The sequence below is a fragment of the Petaurus breviceps genome, unplaced genomic scaffold (genome assembly GCF_028583685.1).
Source record: "Petaurus breviceps papuanus isolate PSGF00001 unplaced genomic scaffold, PetGlider_PUasm1.0 95118, whole genome shotgun sequence".
Classification (NCBI taxonomy): Eukaryota; Metazoa; Chordata; class Mammalia; order Diprotodontia; family Petauridae; genus Petaurus; species Petaurus breviceps.
Genome location: NW_027187441.1, coordinates 2330 through 10284, shown reverse-complemented (window position 1 = coordinate 10284; position 7955 = coordinate 2330). Strand labels below are relative to the sequence as shown.

At 46.9% G+C, this 7955-nt stretch overlaps 1 long non-coding RNA gene across 1 annotated transcript in view; it reads left to right on the top strand.

Moving 5' to 3' along the window:
* The first annotated feature begins 6 nt into the window (after positions 1 to 6).
* LOC138155631 (uncharacterized) overlaps positions 7 to 7955 on the top strand; it is a 9913-nt gene continuing 1964 nt past the window's right edge. The window contains exon 1 of the long non-coding RNA XR_011166913.1: positions 7 to 6252. This is a non-coding gene — a long non-coding RNA (uncharacterized lncRNA). The remainder of the gene's footprint in view (positions 6253 to 7955) is intronic.

Sequence of the window (7955 nt, the reverse complement as noted above, 5' to 3'; positions counted from 1 at the left end):
TTATATCTTTTGAAAAATGAATTTAAACTCAGGGAAATCCTTGAAATTTAATCCTTTTCCTTGAAATTTTAATCCTCAATTTTTATCCTTGAAATTTTAATCCTAAAAGACCCTTGCCCAAAATAAAATCAGTACCTTGGAGGTTTCTTCAGAGAAGCAAAAAGATACTTATTTCTTCTCATGAGAAGTGGGAGTCATTGTCACCTGAAGCAGTCTGGTGAGAGAGCCCTGAAATACAGCATGTAAAGCTTGGTTATGTACCCAAAAGACTACTCCTTTCCTCACTGTATACTGTCATTCGCTCCTGTTATTCAGGAACTGAGGCTCACAAACTGACCACGAAAATCTGCTTATACAGCAGGTCAAGTGTCAGCAATATCAAAATAGATATGAAAGCAGATGATATTTTATGAATCATGGGAATTTTAGGGCATGGTGACCTTTCAAGAGTTTTGTAATAGGATTTCCAATTTTGTATTTGTACAGGTCTGATGGTGGTCAGTGGAAACAAGTCTGGGACATCTGGACCTGGGGTTAGATAAGAAGGGACTGTACTTTCCCCTCCTACTCATTAGCTTAGCTTAGCAAAGACTTCAATTATGACCAGGGAAATAAGGCAAGGGTCCCAGGCTCCCAGCCCAGGCTGCCACGTCTTTGGTAACTTACTACAAATCTGTCTAGATTTTAGAACACTACCTGACAAGTTTCCACCTGTCCCATTCACATTTCACTTCTGCAGGGTCTCTCAAATAAGCCCCCTTGTGTCCTCTGATGCTGCCCCCACCATGGTGCAGGCCCTCATCTCCTGAGCCCTGGACTATTGCAGTAGCTGCTGGGGATCTGTCTGCCTCAGTACTCTCTCCTTTCTAGTCCATTCTCCAGCCACTAAAGTGATGTTCCTAACGCACAGGAACAACCATGTCAATCCATCTACTCCTCCAGTATACCCCAGTAATTCCTGTTACCTATAGGATTGGACGTAGTGTTCAGAGCCTTTCAGCCTCCTTCCATCTTCCCAGCCTTCTTACTCATGATTCCCTTGTGTGCAGTCTATGGTCCAGTGACACTGACCCCCTTGTTCCTTACACATCCCGTTTTGCCTCCCATCTCCATGCCTTTGCACTGGCTGTCCCCTCTCCTCCTCCCCGCATTCCTGGTTTCTGTTTCAGCTCTTTCATCGTTTCACTTTCTGCCCTGCTGAGTAGTTTGCTGGGCCCTCTGGTACCTTGCTTATCTCTGCAGGGTTCTGTATCTGCCTATAGATGTCTATGTTCTCTTCCCTGGTGGAGGGGAAGCCCTGAGGGCAGGGATTTTCACTTTTGTGTTTGGGAGCCTAGAGCTTAATGACTGCTTGGTGGTCCATTAATGAGCTTCAACCTGGGAGAACTAGCCTAAGGAAACAACCCAGCCAAATTGGCATTTTCTGAAGTACCCCCCCCCCCCCCAGCCCTATTAAACCTGCCTCCATCGGTCCCCCTTCTACTTCTTTCCTTATCTCCCCCCTACACCGGTTTAAGTTCATTTCTTTTGAAAAATGAATTTAAACTCCTCAGGGAAATCCTTGAAATTTAAACTCAGGGAAATCCTTGAAGGTGCTTTCTCTAGCCAGCTAGTCAGACTTCTCCAAGAGAGTGCCTGGGACCCTCCAGCTCAGGCCACTTGACATTATGATGACTGCAAGGAAGTTTTCCTAATGTCTGGCCTACATTTGCTCACTCCTTGCCAAATATAGCTAATATTTCTTCCATAAGATGGTCCCTCAGATGCTTGAAGGCATCTCTCATGTGTGCCTGAATCTTCTCCAGGCTAAACAACCTTCTGCATGTCTTCATAGGTCATGAATTTGGGGCCTTTGGTGTTCTGGCTGCTCTCCAGCTGATTAACGTGAGTGAAAGGAGTGAAAAGTTCTCAGACTGTACTCTAAAATCTAGTAAGGCTTTTTGTGGGAAACAGGCCCAAGTTCCCCTTCACCGGAAATCACATGATTTACAAGGACTGAAAACTCAGAGTGGTAGGGAGTCCCCCTCCTCAGAGACCCCTCAGCATAAGCCACTATGCAGGTTTGGGATGAATCCTAGCCTATGGCTCAAGGGTGTCTGAGAGGGGAAGAGACCCAACTGGGATCACAATAACCCCATACATAGAGGGCGGTGATGCAGGGAATTTGGAATGCAGTGCCTAAGAATCAGAATTTAAACAAAGTACAGCAGGACAAAGAGGAGGCCGCACGCGCCTCTCTTGACAGATTGAAAGAAAATACCAAAATTCCCCAGTCTAAATTTAGATGATCTTATGGCCCAAACGTGATTAAAGCTATATCTTGTTTCTAATGCTTGGCCAGACATTAATAAAAAGTTACAGAAATGTGAAGAGTGGCAGGAATCCTCCAGTCTCAACTCCCCAAAACAAAAAGGGAGCTTTGGAATTTCTTGGGATTGGTGGGATACTGTAGGAACTGGGTTGACTCCTATGCTGTCCTGACCAAACCTCTGTATCAACACCTATTGCATGAGAAACCTGACCATATAGTGTAGAATGAGAACAGTAGAAAGAGCTTTGCTCAGTTAAAAGAGGCCCCGACTTCCCCTCCGATGCTGGCTCTCCCTTCCCTAGAGAAGCCCTTCCATCTTTTTGTGAATGTAGAAAAGAGAGTAGCCCTTGGGATACCGCCACAAATAAGACCAGTAGACTTCCTCTCCAAGATCCTGGACTCTGCTTCCTGGGGATGACCCACTTGTATTCAGGCTGTGGCCGCCACAGTCACCCTCATTGAGGAGAGTCAGAAGTTGATCTTTGGGGGGAGCCTGGTGTTCCACACCAGTTGAAGGCGATTCTCAATCAGAGGCAGGCAGGTGGCTCACGGACTCTTGAAGTTGAAATTTGAGGCTATTTTACTGGAAAAGGATGATTTGGTGTTAGCCCAAGATAATAACCTGAACCCTGCCTCTTTCCTCACGGCTAGCATGGAATAGAGTTCAGGGTCTGAACATTACTGTCTAGACATAACTGATCTCCAAACCAAGGTATGCGACAATCTCCAAGAATCCCCAGTCTCAGGAGGGGTGAATCTGTTCATAGATGGTTCCTCTAGAGCTGTTGAAGGGAAATGGAAAAATGGGTATGCTATAATAGATGGAGATAGAGGATCTCTGATTGAGGCGGGCGGACTACCCATACCCTGGTTTGCCCAGACGTGCAAACTTCACGCACTAAATTAGGCCCTAACGTGACTGGAAAGAAGGGAAGGGAGCATTGGTACAGATTCAAAATATGCTTGGGGAGTGGCACATGTATTTGGGAAGATATGGGAAGAACAGGGAATGATCAGTAGCAGAGTAAAGGAACTGGCCCATAGTCCCTTAATAAGCAAAGTCTCGGAAAACCTGTTATTGCTGGAAGCCGTTGCTATTAAACATGTTAATGGCCATCAGCAGGGACAGTCCTTTGAGTCCAGAGGAAACAGCCTTGCAGACAAGGCATCTAAGAGGGCAGGAGAGGAAGGATGAAGGCAGGAAGATCCTGTGTTGGTCTTGATCCCTTCATTTCCTCCCAGTCTCCCCTGGCCCCCCCCCCCCTTTTCTCAGGAAGACAAACAGAAGGCCCAGCTTCTTAGGGCACAAGAGGATAAATGAGGACACTGGTTCCCCTCGATGGTTGAGAAGTCTTGGAATAGACTGAAGTATGAGGCAGGTACTGCACTGCTTACACCAGGGTAGTCACTGGGATGTCCAGAACATGGGTGACGCAGTTTTGACCCAGCTGGTGTCTCCAGCTGCCTTGTTTGTGGAAGGACAAAGAAGTCTGCCCAGTGCCAGGCTCCAGCCGTTCCAGAGTATACAGGCAGAGCTGCCTGCAGTCGGCTGCCCCAAATACTTGGTGGTCATAGCAGATCACCTAAGCTCTTCGGTGGAGGCATTTCCCATGCCACAGGCGGCTACGCAGGCAATAAGCTGAATCCTGCTTGAGCAAAACATTCCTAGATATGGGCTGGTGGAGAGGGTAGACCTGGACCAGGGACCACATTTCACTGCCAGGATCCTGAAATCTCTGGCCCAGACCTTAGAAAACACCTGGGGGTGCCACACTTCTTGACACCCTTTCTCTTCTGGCAAGGTGGGAAGGAGGAATCAGGAAATCAAGAGACAGCTGTCTAAACTGACAATTGAGACACAGCTTCCATGGACTCAGTGCCTCCCTCTGGCCTTTGTCAGGATTAAAACTAATTCTTGGAGAGACAGTGGACTATCTCCTTATGGACTTATGTATGGACATCCATATCCTGGGCGGAATGGAAAAGAAAACTGGGATCTGATATTGCAATGCAAAGACAAATTTATTAGAGCTTATGTCCATGCTTTACAGGACAAAGCCTTAATGGCTCAACCTCTGCCACTGGGGTTCCTGGTGCACCAATACCAGACTGGAGATTGGGTATTGATCCGGGTGTGGAAAGAGGAAAGGCTTACCCTGCTGAGGAACACAGGCAGGTGGGCCTCGGACCCTGATGGCTGAACAAGCCCTCTCAGGTGTTCGGGCCTGCTGAAGGCCTGGATCGGTTCCCCATCCCTCAGGAAGCATACAGGTGTGAGGATTAGGTCCTCAAGATAAGCATGACATTAAAAGCCTCGATGCAGGGTAATAAAGCTGGCTCTTGTCTTTCACCATTTGGAGCGTCCCATCTCTTTTTATACACTAGTAGCTTCTGGGTCAGTGTTTCTTTCTCAGCCCTGTCTGGGGACCACAGGACTCCCACTCTTTTTCAGCCCTGCCCCAGGACAGCAGGCTCCCCAAAATTGGCTCCCCACACTGCCCCATTTTGGGAAGGACCTTTTCAGATACGGCAGTCGGGACTGAAGAATGTGGGTGGACACACCATACTTGGGTAAAGGGGCCCGTGAATCCTCCTGCGGAATGAACTGTTGGTCTGGAAGATTCAGGGGAACTGAAGTTGTGTCTTTGGTGAAGGCTACCACGTACAGGCTGAGCTCGTGAGCCCTGAACCCTTCCCTATAGTAACTCCTTTTCTGCTTATAAATATACCAGTGGTTGGAATCCTTGTTTGTGTCTCTACTCCTTTTGCATAATTCTTTTACTTATAGCAAGTGTAACACCATGGGATTTACCTTAACTCTGCTCCTGTTCAGTATACCCTTTGTCCAGCTAGCCCCCATTCCCTGGGTACTCAAAGAGAATAACCGAAAACAGTTTTGAACAGCTACTGGGTCTTTAATGTGACGAAGTGTTGGATTTGTGGGGGACCACAGCTCCAGCAGTGGTCCTGGGGCCTGGTATCTTTGAAAACTGAGTGACTTTTAAGTAACCTCTCTTTAATTCACAATGAGATAGGTTTCTGGAGATTAGCAGAGAGGCATCAGTGGAAATTAGTGAGTGAGAAAAAAAGGGGAATATTGCCAGAAGCAGCAGGGAACAGGGAGCCTGGTTGAAATTAGTCAATTTAAGTGGACATATGGGGCTGAAAGGCTGAACAAACCCGTAAATTGTACTATGTGGTTGAGGATGCAGTTTATGAGCTTGAGAAGGGAGGGTGACAAAAAGGGTCGTTCCTGATTTTAAAATAGTAGTGTTATTTATCTGGACCTTTAGGAAATGAAGAACCACCCATCTATTTCCTTTTTAGGAAAATTTAAGTGGGCTGCTACCTTTCCCAACCTAAGGGCCAGCCCTAGGTTATATTCTCAGGAGGGATTGAAGAGACCAGAGACAAGGGAGAGAAACTTGGGAGACAAAGGACATATAGTTTATTCTAAGAAGGAGGGATGCACAGGTGGCTGCCGGGAGGAAGAAAGCTGGCTCCTTCTATAGAGCATGATTCAGGCATGAATTCCTTGTGCCTGGGGAATGTGAACCAGTGGAGGCCCCCCCCCCCCCCCACCAGCCATGTCATCAGTTGCTCGTCAAGCCAGTGGTCTCGTGAGAGACATCCTTGTGAATGGGAGACTGGGCTGTGGCCCTCAGCACCTCTTCATGTCCTATAGGCACAGAGCAGCCTCTGAACCAAGAGGCCCTGAGGCAGTTCCAGCTTTCCTGTGAGACAAGAGGCTCTCAGAACTCACACTCTCCCTTCCAGAAAATGACCCGATCATATATTCACGGGAACAGACCGCCTAAGAGGGTTATTACTGGATTTGCGTGCTAACTGCTTACACTCACCTACCTGTCAACTGGGCTGGCGTTTGCTGTATAGGATTGGTCAGGCCAAAGTTCTTCCTAGCAGACCAGGATGGAGGTCAGGTGGGTATAAGGCTTTATGAGGGTTTGAGGAAGACAAAGAGAGGTGCAAGTCTCGATACGACTCTGACTGACACAGGTGATGCCAACGGCTGGAATGACACTTGGCCCCCTGGAAGAATTCAGACATGTGGACCAGCCGCTTGGGCACAAGATGGGAGCTGGGGGTACAGGACACCGATCTGTAGACTTAACAGATTAATTAGGTTACAGGAAGTAGTGGAAATCATTACTAATCAAACAGCAAGGGCTGTAGACCTCCTGGCTGGTCAGGCCACCCAGACTTGAGAAACTGTCCTCCAACATAGGTTAGTTCTGGATTATCTGTTAGCAGCAGAAGGGGGAGTATGTGGAAAGCTAAATGTCTCTAACTGCTGTATGAAGATGGATAAGAATGGGCAGCTGGCAAAAGGTATTACCCAAAATATTTGAAAATTTGCTTATGTGCCAATGGAAGTCTCCCTTTGACACCTTGTGGTGGTCTTGGTTTTGGGGAAGCTGGTGGAAACAGGCCCCTTGATTTTACTGATGACCATAAGTAGCATCATCCTACTTCCAATATGCCTCCCCTGTATGATACAATTGATTGCTGGAATAGACTGGAACATTTTGTCCAAAATGATAAGGCTAGAAGGGACAGCTGAGGGGACTGGACTGTATGATTGATGGTGTTAAAAGGACAAGAGTGGGCCCCAATTGACCAGGAGGGCAGGCCTAACCCTGAGGGTCTAGAAACTGAGGAAGATGAGGTTGTAGAAGGGGCTTACCAGCAATGGTGGGAGAAGTTTTCAGGGAGTGAAAATGAAAGGAGGGATTAAGTGAGAGAGGTGAAAACTGCTCAGACTATACTCTAAAATCTAGGAAGGCTTTTTGTGGGAAACAAGCCCAAGTTCCCCTTCACCAGAAATCACATGATTTACAAGGACTCAAAACTCAGAGCGGCAGGGAGTCACCCCTCTCCTCAGTGACCCCTCAGCATAAGATATGCCAAATAAGGACAGAAGTGCTTTCTCAAATGTACACTGGGTGATCTACTCTTTCCTTGTTCTGGTACTTGGGGTAGATTGCCACGCTTAGATTGTGCACCTGACTTCCAGCCAGTGGAAGAAAAGGGTCAGCAGGGGAGTGAGGGAGAATTCTGAGTTAGGGCTTTATAACTTCACCATTTCCTTTTGTAAACTGCTTCTCCTCCCTGACCATTTGTCAGGAGGGTGGCCCTTTCTCTAGATCATAAGAAACCATTCTTTTCTGCTTCCTACCTTGAGACGCCTCTGAGTATTATTTGGGTAGGGATCTCTGTTGAACAGTTTTGGGGTGCCCACAAACATCTTTCTCCAAACTGAACACAGGTTTCCCCTCTTTGGGTAAAGGAGTGCAGTGGTGAGATAAAGATTTGTTGTTGCATGTGTCCAACTCTTTGTGACCCCACTTGGAGTTTTCTTGGTAGAGATTCTGGAAGCATTTGCTGTTTCCTTCTCTAGCTGAGATAAAGATAGATAATGCATTTATTAAGGATTGATTGTGTTCCAGGCACTGAGCTAAGTACTTGGGAATACAGATACCAAAAAGAAGAAAGTCAGTTTCTGCCCTTGAGGAGCTTATGTTCTTGTTTTCTATTTTTAAAATTAAATTGGTTTATTTACTTTTAGTTTACAACATTCAGTTCCACGGTCCGTGAGTTCCAAATTTTCTGCCCCTCTCCCCCT